At 33.0% G+C, this 27,914-nt stretch overlaps 1 protein-coding gene across 7 annotated transcripts in view; it reads right to left on the minus strand.

The window, feature by feature from the left end:
* Positions 1–27,914, minus strand: part of PRR16 (proline rich 16) — a 253,880-nt gene that overhangs the window by 32,857 nt on the left and 193,109 nt on the right. Inside the window, exons 4-5 of one of the 7 annotated variants that reach the window (XR_004952416.1) lie at positions 21,553–21,723; positions 7,039–7,179 (exon numbers count right to left, since the gene is read on the minus strand). The exons of 3 other annotated variants lie outside the window; for them this stretch is intronic. The gene's annotated coding sequence lies outside the window, so the exon portion shown is untranslated. Of the gene's footprint in view, positions 1–6,168; positions 7,180–21,552; positions 21,740–27,914 lie in introns of those variants that run through there. 3 more of the 7 variants (XR_001597012.2, XR_001597011.2, XR_001597013.2) reach the window with 3 other exon arrangements.

Below are 27,914 nucleotides of genomic sequence, written 5' to 3' on the forward strand. Positions count from 1 at the left end.
TAAGTACTAACAACTTACCTTTAGCTTTTCTAGTTGTAAGGAACAAACACATGCTTAGAATGCTTTAGTTGAAAGAGGTTTGTAAATTGTAGAAGGAAACAAGGAAATAGGAAAGTAGCTCAATACAGACAGAGATGGCCCTCAAAAGCCTCTTATCACGAAAATTTAATTCTACTTTTGTCTCTTTGTTTTAAAATAAAAACAATGATAATACTAACACAAATTTAATAACTAATATTTATTGAAAACAAGTGCTGTGTTATCTGCCTTATATTATAACTCATTTATGGCCTTAGAGCAAGCCAAACAACATCATTTTGCTGATGAAAAAATGAAGAGTTAAAGCAGCACAGAAATTTGCCCAATTAACGCATCTCAGAGATGGCAGACCCAGGATTTCAACCCAGAAGTTTTTCTCCAGAGTATACTCTCTATGCTATTCTACTCCCAATTTTCTACAGCATTACCATCTAAAATAGTTTTACTCTCCTTTATACCTCATTTATTCTCTGATTATTGAAATAAAAGGTTCTGACTCAGATATTTGATCCTGTTCTTAGTCTTTTTATCACCAGTGGTACAGAGTTAGTAATAAATAACTTTAAAAATAAGATATTCCTGTTCTGAGGATAACTTTTACCTTTTGCTTGAATTTTACTTATGTCAGGAAGACGAAAATATAAGATCATTAAAATTTTTTTTTGATTAATAACATAACCTTCAAGGTATATCAGAGTACATATAATTAAATATGCAACTTTTCTACTTAAATGAGAGTAATAATAGTATACCTCATAATAGTAGTTGTGAAAATGAGATAATGCATGGAAATACATTTGGCACAGTAATTGGCATATAGTGGTACAACATAATGTTTCCTAGACCTTTATCACCATTATTATCACCATCATAATGAATGATCCAAAATTTTAAGTGGAATTTTTAATATATATTAAAATTTAATAATATATCGCTGACAGTGATTAATATATCACTTTCCACTCTAGCTTGTCAAGTTTCTAAGACTCTGTTATTTAATTGAAATCTTCTCAGTTTATCCCAGCAAAGCTGATGCTCTTCTGGCCAGCCTCAACAGATGGGAACATTTTCTTCCTGCTCTTGGCTCAGTTGGATAGCATTTTTTCCCCCTGCTTTAATATTAGTGTGTTACTTGCAGCATATACAGAAAATATTAACTTGCTGTGGCTTTATTTCCAACCATATCACTGTACGCCAATTATACTTTCACAGGTGAGTAACTGATTGCCAGATTCAAAGGTCATTTGTTCATCATTATGCTCCCGGACTTCCTTAGAGCATCTGATTCATTTGACACATCTTTTTCTTGAACCTCTTGAGTTTAACCACCTCCAAATCCATCTTGCACACCAGACTGACCTCTTATAAATCTCTTATAAAGGCTCTTTTATCACATCACTTCTCTGCTCAGTATCATGAATCTTTCCTCATTTATTTGTGGAAAATAAAAAAAAGTTCTTAGTGTTGCATCCTTTGTTCTCCACATATTTTTTCTTTCTTTCTTCTCCTTTGCTCAGGGTTAGTTTTTTTTAAAATAAAGTTATTGTTTAAAAAAATTAGTTTCAAGTATACAGTACATTGGTTAGACATCTATATAGTTCATAAAATGATCCCTTCCATTGCTCCCTCCCTGCCCTCATTCTCCACAATCTTAATCTTCATTTATCTTTATAACATTCCCTGAACAAGAGACAAAAAGTCTTAGTTTGTGATCTGATTTTTTCAGTGGCTTTTTGCCAATTCTTTCCCTGAGGAAATATATTCTTACCCATTATAAGAACAACTTTTTTCCCCTTTCTCTCCTTTTCTACCTGTTGTTTTCCACTGATTACTTTGAGGTGAACTAAGTACATACTTAATGAGTATTGCTTCTACTTGAGCTAAATTGATCTATAAAAGTGACAAATAAGCAGACTTGTAACCAAATAGCATTCATTAAACTTCTGAACTAGACATGAGAGAAATCATATATTCATGACTGAGCACCTGAGTCAGTTTCGTCCTACCTGTAACATAATTTAGGATTACAGATATTGCTAAGTGTGGGTCTCCTAAAAATTGGTGCCAATTCTCGTAGAAAAATTTTAAACAAAATTTTAGGGTTTTTGTTGTTGTTGTTGTTGTTTTGGATCTTCCTTAGTTTGATTTAAGCTCAAATAAGTCTCATCAGTGTCAAGACAGATATAAGATGATGAGAAAATGTTTCTGATGCACAACTATATAGTACCTCACTGTCCCTCTTAGCAGTCTAATACAAATATGTAGGTTGAGAAGCAAGATTTTCTGTTATTTCCATTTTTTGATCAGCCCTACAGTATTTCCATTGCTACTTATTCCTCTGTGTCCTATTATGACTTTCCAGGCCTAATTTTGAATTAATATATTTATAACTTATTTTACATGTCTAATTTTTCATGGAGTAGCAGTTATCCTTAAAAATTATGTACTTCCTGGATAGAATTGGTTTCCTTTAATGTCTTCCTGTAGTAAGAAAATCATGACTGATTTATGACTGTGATAACCAAACGATCTTAAATAATTTGCATTATTTTCTCTATCTTTATTAAAAGAATTACATTAAAATATTCTAAGCTTCTTAAAGAAAATTTGGTTCTTCCTAATACTGAGCAATTTTTAAGATAAAGAGGAAATCCTCAAACTACCTAAAGAAATAACTGAGGTTAAACACCATAAAATTCTGAGGAAGCAAACTTAAATAAATATTCCATTAGTAAGCTAAAAAACAAAACAAAATAATAAAATTCTCTACCTGGTAAGTCTATATTAACATAAGAAACTGAAGCATTTCTACCCACCTCCTCGAAAGAGGATGTTCCCATTGCAAAATGAGATAGTAATCCCATGCGATTGTTCACTTGATCCTATCTGGCCTGTTTTTTAAAATGCTGTCACAAACTTAAAAGGTTAGAGATAAAGAATGTATGTTCATATTTAGAGTAGTCCAAATCAAGAATATTTTACTTGATTTTCTTGCTTTTATGGATTCTGAGAGGCCAAATCTTCTGAAATTATACCAGTACAAAAAGGAATTTTAAACAGCTACATTAAGATAAAGTGCCATCAAATATGGTGAGAGGTTTAAGAATGGGTAGCCTTGAATCCTGTAGAGTTTGTAATTAGGTTTCCATCCTACCAAGATTAATTAATAATTTGCCTTATTAGGTTTATATTAAATTTTGAAAAAAATCAAATGGTAGAGGCTGAATTTATTTTTCTAAAAAATTCTTTTACCACTCAGTTAACAGTTAATTTGTTTTGAATTCCCACAAAAATATTTAACTAAACATAATCATGCTACTGAGTGATTTGGTATGTAAAGCTACTAGATTTTTCACAACAAAATAAATGAAGAAAGATTCAAACTATGAACCATGTTGATTCAGATGTATTTTCTCTGGCTTCAGACATATTTTAGTCTTCATTAAACCAGGCTTGAGAGGAAGTGGTTAGGCAGGGAAATTTCTAAGTGAACATTTCTCAACAAAGAGTCTAAATAACTCTATAGAAGAAAATTTAATTTGAAATTTGACCTTGGAAAATTTCAACATGAAAATTCCCTCTGGTACATTTTGACTATTTATTTCCCGCAACAAAGAATATTCAGAGGAGAAATACTGTATGTATATGCACCTTCCTTTCTGTAAACTTTTAGTGATCATACAGACTTCCTTCTATTTGGTCTTGCTGTTTGAAAATAAAATTTTATAACTTGAAAACATAAATAACTATGTTCTTTGGTATTATTTTATAGATAAAATCAGTGATATTATCAGTTTTCAATGCAGAAGAGAGAAAATGGTTAATGAAAATTTTAATACATCATCCAATGACTTAAATACTTTGATTACACTGACTATAAATTCCTCAGTAGTTTCACTGTTTTTAAAATTTTCTATATCTCACCTGTAGTAATTCAAATTCAGATTCAAATCTTGGGTCAAAACTGATTAAAAATAGTTTTTTTTTTTCAAGATAGAATAAGGTTATGGTCATAGAGTGATTTCAATGTTAATAGCAATATATTATTTCTTTAGACTATTTAGAATAACTACATCATGAATAACTCTTGCTATTAGCTAAGAAATCTATGCCTTCTGTGTTTCTACTGCTAAAAATGTCAGACTAAAAAGAATGAGTGAGAGCATTTTGTTATGAATAATAATTAACAATCCCAAAACAAACAAAAAAAAATTAAAAGACTTGTGTTTGGCTTTTTTATAATAATCTAGAACTATCCCATAACATATATTAAAGCTCAAGTAACAGTAACAATTTTTCCTATGCATAGTTGGAAAATAATTTATGTGACATACACAGATTATTCAATTTTCACATATAAAAGTTACCCTATTTAATTTAATTTGAAATTAAATTTTGTGCTTTTCTTCATTTGAATTATCTAGTTAAGCCTGAAATTCTCAATTTCCTATATTTAGGTACAAAGTGTACATATAAGTATCCATGGGTTAGCTAAAATGCAATTCTGAAATTTAAATTAGAAAACATGAATATGAATATGAGTTTCTTAATGCATAAAACAATGAAGAATGCCTCTAAGAAATATTCTAACAAATACGTGAGGCAAATGAAATATGTTTTTATGTATGTGATTCAAAAAATATGTTGATGTTCTGTCAATTTTCTAATAAAACAATGTCAGCAATTCATAGTATTGAGTTTCCAGTTTCAGCTCAGAGATACAAAAAATTTCAGTTCAGAGCTAGAAAGGGCATTGCTCCCATCACTACAACAAGAGGAAAACTGACATACTGCAAACAAAATACTCTTCTTGAAATCATTAGGGAACTGAAATCACAAAGCCAACAACTACCCCCAAATCTAAAGGGAGACAGACAGAGAGACACCTGCAGATAGAAACAGGACATCTCTTAGCTAGAACATATGCTGCCAAATGATACATAAACCGGTAGGAAGATTGAGCTAATATTTGCTAAGAAATTGCCGAAGACCGAATGTGGGCTAGCATGAGAGTCTGAAGTCACTGGGCTACATCTGCAGGGAGCTCCAACATTCCAACAGGATATCTAGGGCAGTGAAAATACTCTGTACGATACCATAATGATCAATTCATACCATTATATATTTGTCAAAACCCACAGAATATACAACACCAAGAACGAACTCTAAACTATAGACTTTGAGTGACTACGATGTGTTCATCAATTGTTACACATACACCACTCTGGTGGGGAATGTTGATAATGGGGAAGGCTGTGCATGTGTAGGGCAAGGGATACACAGGAAATCTTACAAAATATGTGCAGGATTTATAGCCTGAAAACTACAGAACATAAAAAAGAGTGCAAAAATACACCCACACAGGGATAACTGATTTTCAAGGATTGTGCAAAGGAAAGTCTTTTCAACTAACACTGCTGGAACATTTGGATATCAAATACAACACAAACAATCAAACAAACACCTTTGATTCATATAGTGTACATATACAAAAGTAACTCAAAGGATTATAGATCTAATTGGAAAACCTAAAACTATAAAACTTCTAGAAGAAAACACAGGATAAAAATTGGTGGGCTTGGGTTAGGCAAAGATTTCTTAGATACAGACTAAACCATAATTCAAAAAGGACAAATTGATAAATAATAATTTTTAAATAAAAATTGAAAACGTCTGCTTTTTGAGGATATTTTTAAGAAAATTAAAAGATAAGCCCCAGTCAAGGAGACTTTAGAATATCTCTTCAGAATTGGGCATATATAGTAGGTAAAATATAATGCATATAGGAAATGTTTAATACTAGCAAGTGTGTGGAAAACTTTGTCTCTCAAATAGAGAAACTGCATTGCTCTTATGTCCAAAAAAGGTTTACTAAAATATGTCATATAATTTACCAAAAATATATTTTAAGTAGATATGTGTATAGTCCATATTCTCTGATAAATAGAAAACAAAAAATAAAATATTAGAAATATTTAGTAACAAATATTAACTTTTTAGAAATTAAGAAACATGACTATAAAAATTATTTAGCTCAAAAGTTGAAATTAAATAAAATGTACAGACAATCTAAAACCCAAGGAAAATCAGAATAATTCATGAAAATACCAATAGACCATAGCAAAATCTGTAGTCAATGAAAAATTTATGGCCACAAAAATTTTAATTCTAAAGAAGAAGAAAACACATGAACAAAATACACATTGAAAACAAAAGCAATTAAATAAACCATATGGAACTTAAATCGGGAATTAATAACAAAATAATCTGAGATTAGTGAGATAGAAAACCACATGCATTACACACACACACAATGTCTAAATTCAAATATTGCTTCTAAATTTTCAGGAAACAGACATTTGAAAGTGTATAAGGTAGCAATAATATAGTTCATAATTGGCATAAAAAATTAATTGCAGATGTAAGAGAGATTAAAAGGATTACAGAAGACAAAGACATATAATTGGCAAAAAGAAAAAACCTTGAAGAAATAAAATATATTTCATATATATTTTTCCCCAAAATTAGAAAACTTGATTGGACCAATTAGCTTAGATTTATCACTAAATGGCACCAAAATAGAGAAAGAATTAAGGGGAAAATTATCAGGAGCCATGATGATTCTGAGAAAACAGGAGTGATACAGATAAGTGAAGTCAGATAATTAAGGATTTAAAACTTTCAGCAATGGTCAGTCTTTAAGTGTGGTTTAACCGAGCAGCAGACAGAAATAAGATACTAAGAGCACATTTTTTAGAGCCAAACCAGAGGTAATTGTTTCAGATTTCTTATCTACCATCCATTGCATTTGCATATGTCTAATAATCATCCAGATGACATATTTAAATATATGAAGACAACTTCTTACAGATTTGACAGAGGGAGATCTGACGGAGTTTACAATTCAGGGAATTCTTCACTGTTTGTTTCAGAAAATCAATTCAATCTCCTCGAGCAGTAAATTTCACTTATTTTCCTCAGTGACAGCATCCTTCTTACCTGCAGTTTAAATGTGACTGCTCAGTTGTTGAAGCTGACATTGATGGAGATGTCAGATTTCATAAAATTGTTCTGTTAGATCCTTTGATCATTTTTACAGATCAGGATGTCACAGATCCAGTCCAGAATAACTGCAGGACACTGGCACCAAAGAGAAAGCTTTAGATAAATAAAAATTTCAGCCTGTAAAACAGGTAACCATGACTAATTCCATAAAAATTCACAGTCAAAAGAAAATATAGCTTGGATCTTTCAACCTGCCAACATCTTTCTAGTTACCCTATTTTTCTGTCATCTTTTTCCTAAAAAGAGAGAAGTATGTTTCTAAATCAGAGAATTATAGGCAGTATGCACTGAAAGACATTTTAACAGTGATTTAGTTCAATCATCAATGTGCATCTTGACACCTGTGTATTAACCAGGAATCCGTAGTTTTAAAGAACAGAAAGCTTTTAAATCTAGATAGATTTAAAATATTATGCATTGACTACAAATGTGAGAATTATCTCTTAGAATAAACAGTGAAAAGCCACTTCCTGAAAAGAACAGAAACTAAAGCAACTCCGAATATTCAGCTGAGGGAACTGAGGGCTGTTTCTTTTGCATTCGTCCCAACAAATGAAAAAGCTTCCAAATTCGGAGGCTCAAATTCTAGAGAGATTCTGGTTGACTTGGATCAAGTCGTCGTCAACTTGGCCAAGAGACAAAAGATCATTCTATTAATAGCCCCTCCTAGGCCTTCTCCAATAAAGGTAAGTTAGTTCCTCATAGCAGAGCTTTATTGCTGTTCAAGTATATGGGGGAAATGCGTGAAGAACAGACGAAACCAACAAAGGTCCTTGCCACATACTGTATGATTTCCCGATACAGCGTTGTTCATTTTCCCTAAACATAATCAGCACTGGGAATCCATGACCTGCCAAACTAGCCTACTTCATTGTTGGAAAGCTGTTACACATATTTCTCTTGAATTCAGTAGTTTTCTTACTTTGTAGTTTTCATCTTCCACTTTGAAATACACCCCAGAGTTCTTCAAATCAATAATTCTATTTTCCATATCAAATATTTGAATGCAACTTCAAACAATTTCAACAAGTTACCGATTTACTTAATAGTCCATATATCCAATGGATGTTTATATACTTTGTCTAAGAGAATTTGATGAAACTTTGTAAAAATGCTTTGAATCCTTATTCCCCTGAATGTATCAAAGAAAGGAGCTGAAATGGACATGAATCCTTAGAGAACCCTTTCTAGACTCTGGTGATTTCTCTTTCTTTTTCTATTTTTTATTTCGATAAATTACCCATTTAATAATATTTCCTAGATTTTTGATGCAAGTGATTTTAAGCATACTGATGAATTTGTGGATTCCACCTTCCATTAGATTACAAGCATAACACTGTTCATCACGATGTTTCTAATATCTTGCCCACTCTCCAGAATCTGCCATTGAGATGTTTTCTCAGTACTCTGAGAATGGAATTTATTAAGCCCAGGAGATAAGCACTCTTATAAGTTCCCAACATCAACAAACCTCAAAAGTCAGAACATGTAGAAACTTTAAAAACTGGTTCCGCATCTTTTAAAAGTGAAATGAAAAACAAATCATTTGTTTATGGTATTGACCAAATTGGAGCAAAATTCAGTAGTCAAATCATACTATTTCTATCACCCATAATATTTCAAACTCAAGACCACTATCTTACATAGTGACTTTTTCTTGCCTGTACTATTACATCTGATTTTTATTTCCTTAAGTATATTTGTATCTATTTATTTAGATGCTGCTGCTAGCTTAATAGAAGGTAATATTTACACAGCCTTTATTATGTTCCAGACATTATTGTAACTGTTTATATACAGCAACTAATGCTCATAACAGTAAACACAGAGTTTAAAAATGGTTTGTCTAATATTACACAGCTAGTAAGTGGCTGAGACAGAATTTCAATTTAGGTTATCTAATTTTAGATCTTAAATTAATAAATATACAATACTGCTTCTCGAAGCTCGCTATGAGCCTCTGACTCAAGCATATAATGAGCTACCACTGCCATCTATCTATACACACGCATACTCTTCAGCTCTGACATATACTATGACTTTTGCAATTCAACACTAGCTTCTTTTTCCAAATTGATACTCTTCCTAACCCATTCCTGTTAGCCTTGTCCAAAAATCTTTAATGTGCCTAATACTACCCTCTACAGGTCCCCTGGTAGCATCATCACTCTCTTATATTCTGACTCTTCCCTGAACCAACTTTACTTCATATCACATTTCAATATGCATCTTCCTTTAGTCCAGGAAGTGTTTTTACACTTCCCTCGCTCAGCCCTACATGCTCTCTACTGATTCTCAGCTCTGTACCCCAGGATTTCACTCACTCTCCTGGTGTGTTCTCACCCTTTCTCACTGCCTTCCAAGTCCTACTCAACTTTCTAGTCCAATCTCAAGTATAAATAAATCTATGAGTGTTTCTTCATAAACCCATCTTGCCTTCACCTAGCCCTTCCCACTGTTTTCATAGCTTGACTTCAGATAGCCTTTAATTATCTCAAATCCTATAAATCTATGAGTGTACTTTCCTAGTTAGATTGCAAGTTAGCTGAGGCTAAAAATCATGATACATGATACTTCTTTTCCACCACTTAACATCATGATGAACTAAAAGAAAGTGCCTAGTAAGTATGTGTTCATCGATTCTTCATGAACACTTTCAAGACCTAGAGTTGAACCTCAAAATTACCTTCTGCAGGAGAGTATACCATTCAATAAACTTTATAGAAAAATACTATTACAACTAAAAAAAAAAAAAAACTCTCAGGATTTTGCTTTCCAAACCATACATTGCACTGAGGCCTAGCATATTTTAATTCTCAAACATTAGGGTTTTTTTTTCCCCATCAATTTCAATAACTGGTTAAAAAATTGTTTATCATGGAGACTATAAATTACACATATACATATTACTAGGAGATGTTTTCAGTTTTAGAGTTATGATGAGGGAGCGCAGGGAGAGATTTTGGCAACTAAACAGAAAGCCAATAAAAAATTATAACATTTGTTTTCAAATGACTAGAAACAAGATGACTCATATAACATTTAAATGAATGCACGCTTTATAGGTAAATCAGAACATGTTTATGGCAACAATTTAACAGATCAAATGAAATTTTCAAATTTAAATTTTTAACCATTTTCTAATATTTTCTATGAAAATTGTTTAACAGTGATTTAACTACAACGTATAGATATCTGTATTCTACAATATTTTTAAAGAGAAAAATGTTGTTACAAGTACATATAGTTAGACCTTACTATTTGATCTGTGTAGCTATGGTTTTGGCATACCACTGTCACTTGGCAGTGACATACACAACAGAAATACTAGACTTTAAAAAAATTTTCAATTACAGTTGACTAAATTATATTACTTTCAGATGTACAGCATAGTGGTTAGATATTAAAATAACTTACAAAGTGATCACCCCAATTAGTCTAGTACCCACCTGATACTATATATAGTTATTACAATATTATTGACTATATTCCCTATGCTGTACTTTACATCCCCATGACTATTTTGTAACTGTTAATTTGTACTTTTTAATTCCTTCACCTTTTTCATCCAGTCCCCCAATTCCTTTCCTTTCCCATCTGGCAACCATCAATTTGTTCTTTATATCTATGAGATTGTTTCTATTTTGTTTTCTTTTTTAGATTCCACATGTAAGGGAAATCATATGGTATTTATCTTCTTCTGTCTGACTTAAAAATAGGGGTAAATAAAAATTATTTGAGGTATAAATTATAAAATTAAATGTAAGCGGTAATGATGACAAAATCTCATTAATTCCATTTCTATCACTTTCCTTAAATAAAGGTAAAATTTCATTCCAACATTTTCAGATTGCTGTACATTCTCTTACAGTTTCTAATATTTCTTTCCCAACTCTTTGTCCACCAGCCACGTGAGGCTTCTTTTTGTTTAATTCCCCATGCATGTTCCATTTTTTTAATTCCCCATGCATGTTCCATTCCACCTCAAACATTTATTATATCTCATTTATCTGCCTGACATGCTACCTGTTAAATAAATGTCTCTTGAATTCTCAGATCTGAGTTCAGATATCACCTTCTCTGGTAAGCTTTCCCAGACTTCCACTTTAGATGTCTTTCAAATCATAATAATTTATGTTCTTCTCTCACAGCATTATTAGAGTTTTATATTAAACATCTGTGTCATTATTTGATTCATGACCATTTCTTTCACTGCTCCACATACCCCACATTGGCAGGTACATTTTAGTTCACTAGTCTACCTACATATACATAAAACTTTAGGAGAGTGAATGTATAAAGGAATAAATTTTACATGGGAGGAAAAATGGTGTAAGAGAAATACTTGATATTTCAGCATTAGTTCTCCAAAACTAAGACGAATGCCTTTTTTGAAGAGGATCACTAGTACTTACTCCAAGGAGGTTAATATTATTCAATGTTGGCTGTTTTAAAGTGTCAGCTGCACTCCGGTCTGAACATTTAAAACTTACATGATTGATAACAAAATATATGAAAAGCCTACTAATTTGGTAACATACTTATTAATGGTATCCCACATAGATATGATAGTGTGGGGATCATCCACATTTTTTAATTATTGGATAATATACAGAAAATATGTGATGGCAACTAATGATAAATCACTTAATTTTTTGTATAATTCTAAAAAATAATTTTTAAAATGTAATGAATAGATTGTACCACATATAGATTTTTTTCATTTCTTGAACTATACCTATAATAGCTATATTTTTATAAACCCTAATAATCCATTAGCAACATGATTTACAAATATTATTTTAGTAAATGTTTGATAAACTAAGTGAGCCTTCCCTCCTTCCTTCTTTGTAAAACAAAATTCCTGGGTTCCAAGACGTATATGATTCTATAAGTACATTTTGCTATTTTCTTGGTTAAGTGATACCTATCTATCAATTTATTATCAGATTGTGTATCTACAGGCATCCATTGTGGGTGTAGGTGGCCAGAAGAGCAGCTTTCTCAGTAATGTGATACTCGTTTTTTATGGTGACATATCCCTCTGGCAGTCTTCCATCTTGAGAATCACTGATCTGATCAGATCTACAAAGACTGGAGTAGTTTCTAAAAGATAAGGCTATCCACATGAAATAGAACCTGACTAAAATTTCAGCTTACATATTGGCTAAATCTTGTCAATAGTATTAATTCTTAGCAGAACAAAAGTCAAAATGCTTAATTTACTGAGTATATTAATTAAAAAAATAACTTGAATACATAGAGCCTGCCTAAGATAAATTTTCTAATAGAGCATCAGGTTAATTGATAAATATAAACTACAGACATCTCCCCGGTCATACATATATGGCCAATCTCTGAGCATAAATCTATATGTGTTTTCGTTTCTTTTTTGAAAAAATATGTGGAATTTTCAATGTACATCTATCTTTGATCTTTTCTTCCATAATATCAAGTTTCAAGTAAATCTAAAAGCAAGCTTTTCTTCAACAGTGAAGAGATTACTCTTTCAGCAACTGATAGAGTAAATTACTTCAAATTGAGCTGACTGTAAAAATAAGATTTTAGTATTTTCCACCCAAATTTCAAAGAAAAGATTGCTTTTATTACCAAGAAGAAAGATGCTTTTATTCAATAAGTATGTCGGACAATAGTTTAACTCAAAATAATTTCTCCTGTGGCTCCAAGTGGAAAATGGAAATGGAAATAATTTACTTTCATTTATCCTGAATTGTGGTAGTGTTAAGCCAGTATTCCCTTCACTCCTGAATATGGGTGTTCTTCCTGATTTATTTTTCCTATTAAAATGGCTATCAGCTCTGGCTGCACATTGAACACCTCCAGGAGTTTTAAAAAATACCACTGTAAGAGTCCCATTCAACAAATTGAAACCAAATTTCTAGCTACAGGACCTTGGCAGCTATTGTTTTTTAAACATCTTAGGTGATTCAAATGCACAATGAAGACTGCAGACCATTAATCTAGTGTTTCATTTGAAAGAAATTAATCGTAGGTAAAGTAAGGAGTTAAGGAAAAAGAGTCAACAAAATTGGGAGGTTCTAGATTTAGACCCTAGTAGCTAGAGAAGTCTTATTAAGAAACGCTTCACCAAACATTAAGTACCACTGAATTCCTGTTGTGGCTATAAATTTCTTATTTTCCTCAGGCCTGAAGGGTCCATTTTAGAAAATCAATTATAACTTCATAAGAGAGCTATTTCCAAGGTTCAAATCATACTTAACTAGAATGGGACCAGTGCTCGGGAGCAGATCTTATTTGCCTCACTAAGATTACCTTCATGCTGGAGTCAGTCACAGCTGTGGTGGCCTGGGCCAGGGACACCACATTCACCAACATATTTCTATATTGAACACTGTATGAAAATGGCCCAAAGGAACAAAAAAGTAATATAATTAGATAGAACAGCTACTTTTAGAAAAGACTAAATACGAACTTCCAAAAGTAATAGAATTGTTAAATCTTAACATTTCACTGTCTCCAAAGCTAAAAATATGAGTGCAAACAGGTTAAAAACAAAACAAAGCCTAGCAATCAACAAACAAAAAAAATTCCACAAATACAACAGAGGCTATAATACCAAGAGTTGGTAGTCAGGGAAACAGAAGGCTTTTTACAACAGTATACAAACCATAACTTGGTTTAGCTCCATTCTACTCCTTACAGCCAATGCAAAGCACAGGGAGAGAGGGGTATTTTTACAACACTCTAAAAAAATTCAGTTAAAAATCCACAGTTGGAAAGAGCATAATGAGAAAGTGTGAAGGCAGCTCAAAGAGGACCAAAGACCTCAGAAAAAAGAAACACAGGTGACCATTAATCATGGTTTTGTTTTCCTGCTGGGGAAAAAAAAAAAAAAAAAAAACAGAGAGAAAAAGCAAAAATATTTTAAACATCCAGAAGTGAGATCCTATCAATAAACAAGAATTTAGTTAAACGTAAGAAAAGAGAAAAAGGAAGAGGAGAGAGATATCTGGGGCAGTCAAAAGTAGAAGAACTTGCTAAAACGTCTCTGACTCACTCCAGACTCAACACAAGGGACTAAAATCAAATTGCCAATCTCATTATCCTCTTACACTTAATAGAGGATTAGAAAGACTTTTGAAGAAGCCAGGTGAAATAATGTTAAAAGCTATTTAAGCAGCTGCTCTCTGATAAATGCCAAGACTCTAAGACTCTGCACCAAATTTACAGGGGCTATTTTAACTCTGAAGGTATTCTGGCATGGATTAGAGTACATATTTTGTAAAGTGAATTGGGGTAGGGCATTAAAAGACAAATGACAATTCAATTTTTCTGATTAGTTTTATATCTAGTCCCAGCCGACTCCGGCCCCACCCCTATTTGCAATCACCTTCTCTCAGAACACATACACGGGCTGGCTGCAGCTTTGAGAAAAGATAAATAAGAGTCAGATAAGAAGAGAAAGCAAGCATTTGTCATAAAATTATACAGACAATATCAGTGTGAATAGAGAGTGTGGGCCAAAGAGTCCATGTTAAAATTGAGATAGGTAAACAATATCATAAGCTTTATTTCAGAAGAAAATGAATGAGTAATTAACAGTTAAAATTTTAACAGAACTTATGATTCTAATAAACCAACATCTAAAAGAAAAAAGATCATGAAACAACAGAAAGAGATGAAAAGGAAGACTGAAGAGTAAGAAAACAAATATAGAGACAATGTTAATGTTTACTAAATTAGTAAATATATAAGATGCAGAAAGAAAAAGAATACACAGGTGAAAAATTTTTTTATTGGTAAATATAAAATATTAATATATTCAAACTAGGCAAAGGATAAAATGGTGATTAAAGCAAAAAATTAAAAGACTATGAGTGCAGAAGGTAGTCAAATATAATCAACACAAGGATAATTGATGCCTCTGAAGAAACAGATTCATTAACGATATGTAAATGCTTTCAGAGATAATTTTTCCTGCATTTCAGGAAAAACTGAAAATGAAGATAAAAGCACATGACATTTTTTTAGGGGAAAAATTTGATAACTAACAACAATGTCTTAAATAATTAAAGTTTAAGGATGAAAAAATTTTGCAAGGTCACTTACAATTTGAAAAAGATCATGCCATCTACAGACTTCTCCATTAACTCAAATGCAGAAACATTACAGAAATAACTGAAATTTTGAAGGACACAACATTTCACTCAAAGTTGACATTCATAAAGCTATTGTCTACATCCTCAAACACGCATGCAAACACACACACACGCACACTCAACTAGGAAATATAACACTAGTGAGAACATTTTGAATGATAAAAACTTATTAAAATTGAATTTTATTAAGAAATAAAAAAACACTGAATTTATTTTAAACAAAAGGTAAGATGGAAACAACTGGGAAAATGGATTATAGGAGGTTATCAGTTCACAGCCTCAGCAGTTGCCTGGGTGAAATCTGAAACCAGTCCAGGTATAAGAAGAGCAAAGAGAGACAGAAGAAAGAAGCAGACCACCCCAGATTGGTAGGTAGCAGGGTTACTAAGCAAAGGAACTTACTTAGGAGGCTTGTCTTGGGCAGCCTCAAGATGAGTAGATCGCTGCATCCACCCACCAGAATCTTAAGTTTACATAGAGGCCTTAACTAGGTTCAGTAACATATACTGTCCAGATGTTCTCAACAATACACTGTTCTCTCAGGACTGAGTCCCTGAAAAGTGGTTCCCACTGGGGAAATGGTAGCAGAACACAAATTCCAAGGACAGTGAGTGGAGGGGTCATGAAGCCTCGGATTGCCCAGGTCCAACTTGTAAGTCAACTGGCAGTCACATCATCTCGATGACCTCCTCCAACAGAGGCAAATCTTTGAAAATAAACATAGTAAATACTTGAAAAGAAAATATTAAGGGAACTATTTTAAATTAGTAAATTTGTGGTAAGTTGTTAAAGCAGGAACAGGATACTAACAGATGGAAAGCAATTTAGATGCATTTGTTTTTTAAACTTTCTTTAAAGAAAAGCAATAGGCTTTGAGTAAATATAAATAAAAAAACTATGGTTTCAATCTATTTTGTCAAATTATTATAAGAGGAAACCACAAAAACTTAAAATAATAAAAAAAAATAACTAACAAATCTAGGAGTCAAGTGGTAGCCAGCATTAAAAAACACACTATAAACTTCCTAAGGAAAAACATAAACACACACACACACACACACACACACACACACACACACACAACTATAGAAGAAAGACATGAGAAAAATGAAACACAAATTACAAAATAATAAAAATAGAAACATTAAAGACACAGAGCAGACAGCAAAGAGAATCAAACTAACACATGCATTGGCTCAATACATGTATTCATTCATTCATTGGTTAAAAGGGAAAAAAAATCAGGTATTTTATCAATCGAACTTTATATATTATTTGAAAGAAATGAATTAAAACACTGTGATTGAGAAAGCTTAAATGTAAAAGAATAAATGAAGACGTTAGCAAAATACTATTATGAGGGGAGGAAAATATCATGTCAGTAAATGCAGAAATGCACTCAAAATTTTAACACTCATTAAGGATTATAAACAAAACCAACAAAAAGTAAGAAAAGGGAATTTTCTAAATATGATAAGTATCTACCAACTCCCACAGAAAACATCAAACTTAGTGGTGAGGTACTGAATAATTTCCTTCTGAGATCTGGAAGACAAAATATTTGCTATCACCACTGCTCTTCAACATAGTTCTGAAGGGCCAAACTTTTGCAAAATTGAAGAATAAATAGAAGTTATGATGATGGGGAAGAAAAAATAATACTTTTACCATTCACAGATGATATGATTACATATTTAAAAAACATGAAGAAATCTACATTAAAATTATTAGAATAAGAGAATTTACTAAAATCACAAAATTTGCCAACACACAAAATTATTGTATTTCTATACATTAGAAATAAGAAATGAAATAAACAAATCATACCATTTATATTAGCAACATAATATAGCAGATATGGAGGAATAGATTTAAAAATCTAAAATAAAAAAACTTCAAGCCTTATATCTAGAATACTACACAATATTATGGGAGAAATTAAAGAACAATTAAATAAATGGAGGAACTTTATGATTTGAATTGGAATACTGCATATTAAAAATGTCAATATTCTGCAAATTGTCCTATATAGTGAAGGAAATTACCCTCAAATCTTAGTCTTTTTAAGGAAACTGCTCCTAAAATTTAAAAAGACTAAGAATATGTGAGGCAAGAGAAGAAAGAAGCTGAGGACTTACGCTACCATATAGCAGCAACACATTTCAGAGAGCTGTTGTAATTAAGAATGTGGGATTGGTATGATACCAAATAGACCAAACGAAGAAAATAGAGAAGCCAGAAACAAACCCACACACTTAGTTAACTGATTTACTATAAAGGTGGCAGGCAGTAGAGTAAGTCTTTTCCAATAAAAATTTTAAATGTAAAAATATGAACACAAAAAGTTCCAGGTCTGTGTTAACGTATTTATAATCTTCAAATGAAAGTGGTCTTTTAAACCAGGGCACAAAACACAAAAGACATAAAAGACAAATCAGATAAACCTGAAGTGTTATTAATTCCAAAGAGAAAACTGTCACTTCACAGGAGAGGAACTCGACATAAAATACCCAGAGAATAGGCCATTAAGAGAAATAAAATGCATCAGGGCACAATTTCTGCTTATGCTCAAATGAACACAGCACCTTAGATAAAAAATGAAGACCTAAGCACCCTCAGTATTTGATAACATCATCATTATTTTGAGAGTAATAATCACTAAGTCAATATGCTATCATTCAACAAGGCAAAACTTCAAATACTGAATATTATTCTAGAATCCTGTAAATTATAATATGGCCATTTATGCATATCATTATTTGCCTAGATATTCTGAAGATCAAACTTTGGAAAACACGCATTAGATTTATTGTAGGTATTCAAAACTGCTTAAACTAAATTCTTCCTAAAGCAGGGTTATCTAGAGATGTAAGCATGAAACCATCAGAAGCCAGACAGAAACACAATCCTTCAGCAGTTATGTTCCAAGGAGCCCCAAGCAATTTAATTCAGACATTTTGTAGTACATATTTTAATCATTATTAAATTACGATTTTAAAAGAAAAAAAAACACAACTAATGTTTCTACCTATTGTTACACTGTCTACCCTTCTTTTTCTAAATTACTTGAAATCATGAAGCTCTGCATTATGCCCTAGGTGGGCGAGGCTACTTGAAAAATAAGTTTTTTAAATCATAAAAACAGATCAATATTAAAATTCAAAGCATGTTTATTATTCTATTTTCAAAATGTAGAAGAGTACTTTTTCCTTATTTTTTTTCCTTGCATGTGCCTCAATCCAAACACACACATAATTCTTAAGGAACTAGTAAATTTGAAATATTAGAGAAAAGCAGGGTTATAAACCCAAGCCTTACCATTAAATAATCCCTTTTACAAAATTTCTAAAATTAAAAATTTTGAAATTTCTATGATTTAGTCTCAAAATAACTGTCAAGAAATAGCTACTTTGAGAAAACATTCTTAGTTCCCTCAAAGAACTACTTTTTAAAAATACTAATTTCCAAAATAAGAGTTCAATCAGCACTCTAAGAATCAGTATACATGTGCTGAGAATATTCTAAACTCAACCATTTAACATTTTTTAAAGGAGAGTACATTTATAAATGGAGAAACTGAGGCACAGATGGTTTAAAGGAAAAATTAATTGAAAAATGTAAGAGTAAAGGTATTTAGTGGCAACGCATAGTCAGACGTTCACAAAAGAGCTCAAATCTAAAGTAATCTGAAAGTTAAATCAAGAGGAGATTGGAAGATAAAAGAAAATCAGTAATACAGTTTTAATAATGAATTTATAGAATTTATCCCTCTATACACATACATAATTTTAAATAAGTGATCATATAAGTTGAAATAAAATAAGTGGAACCTTTAAGTATATGTATTCGAAGTATAGTAAAAACACTTTTGGTAAAGGACTCCATATTTTTTTTTCAAACCAAGGGACACACCGAAATACCGTAAAATAAAAAGAGAAAGAAAGAAGACAATTGGTAACAAGGATTTTTAACTAGTTCAGGAAAATTGTGAGAAGGCTAAGTAATCAGACTAGATGTAAAAGGTTCTGATGTAATTATAATTTGAAAGCTATAGATGCTTCTCAGTTGCATAATAATGAAGTTACTGTGGAGATAACTTGTGGGAGAGTTGAACATAGGTTTAATGTTATTCATGATGATACACCTTCCTGAGCTACTGCATAAGAAAGTTCAATAATTTTCAGTAGTACAGGCAGAAATTTAGCAAAAGTTCTATAATGAAAAGAAAAGTTAGTGAAATAGTGGGATCAAAGGTGATTATGAACCTGTACCTGTTAATATGGCCCAATACTCTGAACAGGCTGCTGTTCAAATAGAATCATGCTACTATTCACAGCATAATATGCTCTCGTTAACGTGCTTGCCTTGCTGTGGAAATTAAGAATGTACGCACTGGCCCTACGTGTTTCAATGTTCTAGGACAGTGGTCGCCAACCTTTATGGCACAGGGGACTGGTGCTCCTATGAGATTCCTGATGCCTGATGATCTGAGGTGGAGCTGAGGCAGTGATGCTAGAGATGAAGCTTCACTCACTTGTCCACTGCTCACCTCCTACTCTGTGGCCCAATTCCTAACAGGCCATGGACCAGTATGGCCTATTAGGAATAGGACGTATTCCTAAGTGTCCCTACTGTATGTGGTCCCCATTCTAGCACATAGAAACATTCTAGCACATAAACGGTCCTATTAAAGGAGCAGATAAATGCCAATTGCATTTACCCGTCTCTTCTGTCAGTGATACATCTCCAGTGATGTGCTGATAACATTTTAACTAGCTCTTCAGAAAAAAAAAAAAAAAAAAAGAAAAAATCACTAACTGCTGGTCTTTGCCAAGTTTCGTGGGGGTAAATCCTTACACCATGACTGATTTCAAACCACCAACATAACATTGCTAAATGTGGAGTTGATAAAAGGTGTATACAGTGGCTTTTACGAGTTGCTGTGAGCCAGATCCAGCATACAACTATAACAACAAGATGCCCCAAACTTCATAAGAATGGCATTCCAAATTATTATATTCGGGACATCTTGTATAGCTTGAGAGCATTAGAGTATTTGAAAAACATTTATGAAGATTACTGATCCACCATTCTTGGTCTCTATATTCAGAATTTATAACACATTTTACCTCAATATTCACTTTTAAATGCAAATATCTACTCTCCAACATCGATTTCTATCTTTTCAAGGGAAATATTCTATCAGATGCTCGCATAGAAATTCTTGTTAGGTTCCCAAACCTGTTGAATTATGTCATGTCTTTTAGATCAACTTTCCCAGGAATGTTGTAAAACCTAAATGCCATACTTTAAACATTGGCTAAAGGACCCACATTTAAATGCTAGACTGTTCTAGTGTATAATTTATGCTTTAATGATAACTCCACACCCTCATCGAAGATAAAAGGTTTAACTCTAATCTCCAAATGAATGGTTTTCAGTCTGAGTCAGAAAATGGATAAATGGGTCTAGAGGTAAAAAAAGAGAAAAGGATTCTCTGATAAGCATGCTGAGAAGTCAAATGTAGATGACATAGTAGTGCTAAAAAAAGCATCTTAAGGTAAGTAATAATTTTACTTTTCATATTATGAATTATAATAATTTGATTCCCTATTTGATAAATACAGAAGACATCAAATAATATACATCAATCTTCCCTTCTTAAACTCAACGTGCTCATAGCTTCCCTTGCCCTCAAACTGTCTTAGTTTTCTTTGTACTTTGGTTATAATTTCTTCTTTATTCCTTGATGGACTCCTTATCCTCCTCTGGTCTCTAAAAAACAATAATTCCCAAGGATCTATCCTCAGTCCACTGGGCTTCTCTCTGAGATCCTTCACTGGTTGATTTTTATCTACTTTTATAATTTGGCCTTTATGGCCTAAGTGACACCTAAATGTATACCTTCAGCCCAGAAATTTCCCTGTGCTTCAGATTCATCTACCCGACTTCTGTTGGATACCTATTACTAAATATTTCAGTGTTATGTTGGCCACATACTAGTCACTCAAAAAACCATTAGTACGCATCTTAACAATTGTTACACACGGTACTAGATGCTTTCTTATGTCTGTTCATCTTAACTCTCAAAATTATGTTAAGAAATAACTGTTATTATGCCACTTTGATAGACGAGGAGACAAGGGCTCAGAGAGATTTACAAATTTACCTATGGCCACATAGGCAATATCAGAATCTGAATATAAATCCAGAAATATCCAATTTCAGAAACTATCCATGTTCACAATAACACTGGCTTTCTGGTGCTATAAAAAAATAAAGGGTCTATCATCTGAAGCCAACTTACATGTTCAAATTTCAGTCCTAGATAGAGTTTTCTAAAATCCACGAAGCTTAGAGGAAGTTCTACATTGCAGTATTTTGGCATTCAAAAGGTTTTAATCATGGGCAGTGAATCTGCAAAATATCCTGTTGGAGCCTCACTGATTTCAGCGGGAGGAAGAATCTCCTGCAGCATCTGTAGAATGAAATGGCTTAGTGAAGGGAGAGAAAAAACATAAATGGTATACTGAACACCTGGTATTTAAGGCATTCTTTGCTATTTAAACACCAAATTAAATCTTCAATTCATTCTGAAAATGCTTATAGCTTTGCAATAATATTCTCAAGTAATAGAGACTGGCTTCAACCATAATCACTAACAAATGATTTAATAGTAATATATGGTTGCTACAGGATAGTGAGATTAGAGTAAACAATGTTAAAAATAAGGCATTTGAGCACCTGGACTGTAGGGTACTGTTGCCCAAACGTGGAAAAACACACAATTCAGTTTGACAGACAGACAAAGCGTTTTCCTGTAGTCTGAATAAAAGTTCTTGAACCTGCCAACATGAATTCCCAATATAAAACAAAATCGGTAAAACTCAAGGTCACGGTTGATTCCAAATATCCCCCTCCACTTATTGCTTAAACAGAGAGGCCCTATGGGGATTTAGTATAACCTGGACAGGTATGATTTGCCATCAATAGAGAAATATCTTCTTAAGGTCATTTCTTAATTGTTTCATTAAAACTTAAAAATGTTCCTCCTCGCTGGACAAAGAAGAGAGAAAAAATAATTTGTTGTTTTTGTGTCTCATTTTTTAAAATATGAAAATGCTTCCAGGATCCTGTGTCAAATAATAATTTTGGACAAAACAATAATTTTGTTGTTAGTATCTCTTATAGCATGTTTAAATACTTGTTTTTTAGATCGGGTACTATAGTTTTACTAGGTTGATTTGATCTTCTAAATTGTAAAGCAAAATACAATAAATAGTATTTATAAGTTAGCTTAGCTTCTATAGAGTTAAAATATGTATTTTGAAATTTATTTTTATGCACTGCTCTTGGATGCATAATTTGATCAAACTATATGTCTAAGTCTGTATCATAATTTCTTCATGTGATGTTAAATTATAAACACTGACCCATTACTTTTAGTAGATGCCTAATATTACACTGAATAACTATTCTATAACTTACTTAATAAATCTTGGCTTTGGACATTTAGATAATTTTCAGGGTTTCTTTCTGTATTATTACCTGTTTGCCTAATTTTTAAGAGACTTCCTATACTTTACACATGTAAAAATGAACTTATGGAAGACGCAAGTAGTCAACTTATTCTTTTCTGTATCTCCATTTTTTTACATAAAATTGACATTCGAGGTCTTAATTTCAACTAAATACATAAAACATATAACAATAAATAATTTTAAAACAAAAGTACTTGTCAAATCTATGTATCTTCAAGGCGATCCTTGCAAGGCAAATATTATGCTCATTTTACATATAACAAAACTATTCAAAGTGCTTAAGCACTATTCTCATGGCTTGTTACAAGGAGTGTCTGCAGAGTGTCGTGGGAGAGAGGTTCCCAAGAAAACAACAGGTTTATGGAGAGGAGCCTGGACTCCATCTTGGACATAGTGGGTTTACACTGTCTGTAGGGTATCCAAATGCAGTTATGTAATAGGAAGGTGAAGACACGTTTGGAATTTTGAAGAGAATATTCTTCAGAAGACACTTATAAATGAATTTGAAATCATAGAACTGGGAGGGGTTATCCTGGTAAAGTATGGGACATATAAGACAAAGGGAGGAAAGTACAGAGTCTTGGAGGAGCAGATACATTTGGCAAGAAAAATGAAAACTCAGGGAAGAAAGAAAACAACTGAAGACATTATGGGTGAAGTCTCAGAAACCAAGGAAGGAGACAAATTCAAGCACGGGACATTGGTCATTCAGCAATAAAGATGCCTTTGGCGATCTTGGTTAAGATAAGTTTCAGGGGTGTTCTGGAGCTGAAGGAGGAGTGCAGTGGGTTGATGAGCAGCTGTATTATTTAATAGGAATAATTGTTTTAGAGAACCAATGTGGAAAACGGGAAAGATATTTTGCTGCTCTGTAAATGATGGTAACAAAGCTCCTGCACAGGCCGAGGTAGGTCCACGGGGACCCTCGAAGGATCCTTCTGAGTATGTAAAGTCTTGGATTCAGCCCTGTTGTAGGGGAACTTGGCACAGAACATTTCCCTCTCATAAGGAGTGGATGGGTCAGTTAGAAAGGGCAACACACATGAGCCTATATCCCAAGTGACTAGAACTAAGAGTGAGTACTCCTTCATTGCCTATCCTGTCCAAGCCATGGTAAGCTATTAGAACATATCAAACTGTGAACTATTAAGCATATTAAAAATAAGAACTATTAAGACATATAAAAATAAAAATAGCAAGTTATGGCAATGACAGCAGCATTAACCCACTGGCATGCCATTTGTGCTTGCTGAGAGCCAGGGGCAAATGGCAGGATTCTGGTTTTTAGTAGTTTGCAATTTGTTAACATTTCAGTCATGTATAACTTTTAAAAAAATAACATATTATAGATTATTGAGGAAAGTTGTGCAGACAGTATGGTCCTCCACACTACTCATGACCTTTAAACAGCTAAGTCCTCACGTTCACCTCCTGCTACACCGCCACAGAAGGCTTATGGAGGAAAAGTACAATTGTGATTTCTTGAGTCAAATATAATTAATACTGATTTTAGAATCTGAAGGCAATAATTCTGTGTTCTTATTTTCTTTGGTTTAGCAACAAATAACTATTTATATCTCAACCTTCCTTATGTTTTATATTCAAAGCATTATCGGAACTACCAAGATGACATGAAGCTCATGACATTCTCTTATTCACTACTTTAGCATAATAACCCTCCCCTCTTTTGCAAAACATTCCAAAACATTGGTATTACTAAATCTCATCCACAGCCTGCCAGTCTCTAAGAGGCTCAGTTAAGAGTATGCTGCACATGGACCTTGCTGATTCCCTCTCTTAGATGACAGGTGTTCTGCCTTCTCACTATAGTATTCATTCGCTTCTTCGCTCAAGAAAAAAATAATTCATTACCAATTTGTCTAACATATTTTAGGGCCTTGAGCACTCAAAAGAGTAAAAACAACTCTTACAACGAAGAAACTCACAGTGCAGGAGAAGGTGATCACTACAGCCTGAGGATTCCACAGTTAGGACAGAAGGTGCCCGCTACCTAGAATTTCAGTGATAGGTGAAGGGGAGTGTCAGAGGCGGCTACAAAGACCAGAGGTGAGACTGGGGCTGGGGTTTGCTGCAGTCAGTGTCTTAAGGTATTTTTCATTACGAAGTTATTAAGTATAACTTTCTGCCATTGAGATACAGTCTGGTCAAAGAGGAAAGATAAAAAAGGAACACTTCCCCTCAAAGCTATAAAAGGCATGACTAAAATCCCATATAAATTGAGGAGAAATAACCGATATATTTATATCTAGATTTCTACATGTAGAAATGATAATATAAAATAAATCGATACTGAAAAGTATCAATAAAAAGTTATAAATGTAAGGTTTTTTCCCTTTACCAGAGGATTAACTCTCAATTAATGTAAATTTTAAAGTGGCTAAATCGATATCTAGTTTTAAAAAATACTGATGACACTAAAATATGAGTACATGAAATGTAAGCATGAAATATTAAAATAATATATTTTAAACATAACCTCTGAAGGGTGTAACATGATTTTGTTTCTCCAGGACCTCGTACATCACAGGTCAGGCTTTAAATTTACTGGATTAATGTTTATTGAAGGACTATGAGATTGCCAGAACCAGTAGCAGTCTCAGGCAATTAAATCTCCAGTATTTTGTATATATAATAAATTTTCAGGGTATTATATATTTTCCTTAATTACATAATGAAAGACAAAAAATACAGAGCTTTTAGGTATGAGAGATGTTACATCTACTCATCAGTTATATAATGATATTTAAAAAGCATAATACTGAACATTTAAATTTCATGACTCTTTCTTCTCACTTCAAAGCTATGTGAAACGGAACACAGTAAGATCATAATTTTGGAGAAATGACCTAGACGTCAAGACAAATTCCCCAGAAGGGAGATATTAGGCATGAGTAGAAGGGACTTATTTAATAAACCAGACAGAATAATTGCAAGTAAATGTTCATTATGGTATTAGACTAGCCTAGGGAATAAAGTGATGTTTTAATAGAGGCTGCTGATGAAAAACACCCTCTTTAGGAAAATTAAAATAGTTGGTCCTTTTTACACGCCATGACTAATTGAGAACACTACATTGAGGTGTCAATTTTTTATTATAACTAATTCAACATGTCTAAGTTCATTTTTTTTCCCCAAGATTTTCCCATCTGTTGGTGCCATAAACCCTTGAATGAACTTGGGGATTTTTATATTATCTTGTTTCATAGACAATATGGCAAAGATAACAGTTAACTCTTTTCATTTTTCTATGCTAAGAATCCTTCTTCACTGTAATCATCTGTTTACTCCAATGGAAAATTGAGAAGAAATTATATAACACTTCAAACAGAGTTTTTCCCCTTTCCTTAAGCTTATAATGTGCACCTAATAAAATACACTGGTATGTAAAATCCTAAACAAATATTTAATGAAGAATAATATGTGCAAGTCATCATACCAAAGAAAATCAATGACAGAGTGATATAATACACAGTTTTTTCCCTACTTGTTTAAATCTGGTCAACCAGACATACAAGTAACAATGCAAACAGTAAATGATAATATTCTTCCCTGTTCACAGATCATGATCTCGCTGCTCTGATGGCCTCACTGTAATCAAGTCTTTAAGCAGAAAACTCGGTGCCACAAAGACTATTTTCCTTAATCCCAAATATACATTTGAAATCCAGTAGATTCTACCACATTAATATATATTTTATATATGATCCCCTCCTTCCACCTACATCCTTTATTTCATCTTTCACATTTACCAGAACAGTAATACTCAAAACTAAGTCCTGATACCATTATATCCTGCTAATAACTTTGGACTTTCTTATAGAATAAAATCCTAGTTCTTCATGGTGGTACCAAGAGTGGTCCATTGTCTGGCACCCACTCGATTCTCTCATTTCTTTCTTGTAGTACCTCCTACCTTAACCTCCCTTTAAGCCACATCAAACTGCTGGAGGTCCCTGAATGTTCTTGTCTGTTTTGTTCATTCTGCTGTAATTGACCAAACATATCAGAATGGCATTAACCCCTGTGTCTCAGGCATGTTTTGAAAATTCAACAAATATTCACTGAAGACCTAGTATGTGTCAGATTCTGGGATGATTCTTGGGAATAAAAAACAAATCACTCGAATTGTGCGACCCTCATGGAGATCACAGCCCTGAAGAGAAATTAATCAGATAGTCATGATTTTGTCACAACTTCAGCAGCTCCTGCCCACTCCTAGTTCCTCACTCTGCTTTAGCCACTTGGCCTCCTTGACAGAACAGCTCAAGCTGGGTCCCACTTCAGGACCTTTACACATTGTCTCTTTTGCTTGAAATACTCTTCTCCCAGACAGTGCCAAGCCTTGTTCCCTTATCCTGTTCTCTGATCAAATATCTTCTCTCAGTGGTTTGCTCTAAAAATCTCTTTCATGATTAAAAAATGATCTGTTCCTCTGTCACTTAATTTTTTTTCTTTAAAAGATCTATTGATACTGATATTATGTTATACATGTATTTGTTGATTTTTCTTCCTTCCACCACCAGAATACAAGTTCCTTTAGGACTAGAACTCATCTATTAGTTCACGGCTGTTTCCTTGAAGCTTAGAGCAGTACCTGGTGAGTAGTAGGTTCTTTACATATATTTGGCATAAATTAATTACACAGCTATTTAATTATACTCTGAGATGCTACATTAGGGCACTCAGTCTGTAAGAGCATAATAAGTGGGAGGAGAAGGAGATAGATATGAAAAAGGCTCCTTGAAGAAATGAGATTGTGATGGCTAAACTAAGGTCTAAGAATGACAAGAAGTCAACCAGGCAAAGGACAAAAGTAGACGGCAATCAAGAGTATTGTGTCAGGCACTCATATTTATCAGGAGTAGACACACACACACACACACACACATCATAAATCTCAATACATAGTCTATCAATCATCTATTGAGAGACTGCTCACAACTATGGGTGCTGTTGTTAACCATAATTTATGGGTAAGAAAAAGGTGAGAGAAAGAGTGGTTAAATAACTTGCTCCAGTTCTCAAGTCAGTATGTGTTAGAGACATGCAGTGATGGAACAGTTCATCATCTTATCTATCTTGAAATAATGCCTCAGATTAGTGCAAA

Source organism: Rousettus aegyptiacus, unplaced genomic scaffold, assembly GCF_014176215.1.
Source record: "Rousettus aegyptiacus isolate mRouAeg1 unplaced genomic scaffold, mRouAeg1.p scaffold_m13_p_8, whole genome shotgun sequence".
NCBI lineage: Eukaryota > Metazoa > Chordata > Mammalia > Chiroptera > Pteropodidae > Rousettus > Rousettus aegyptiacus.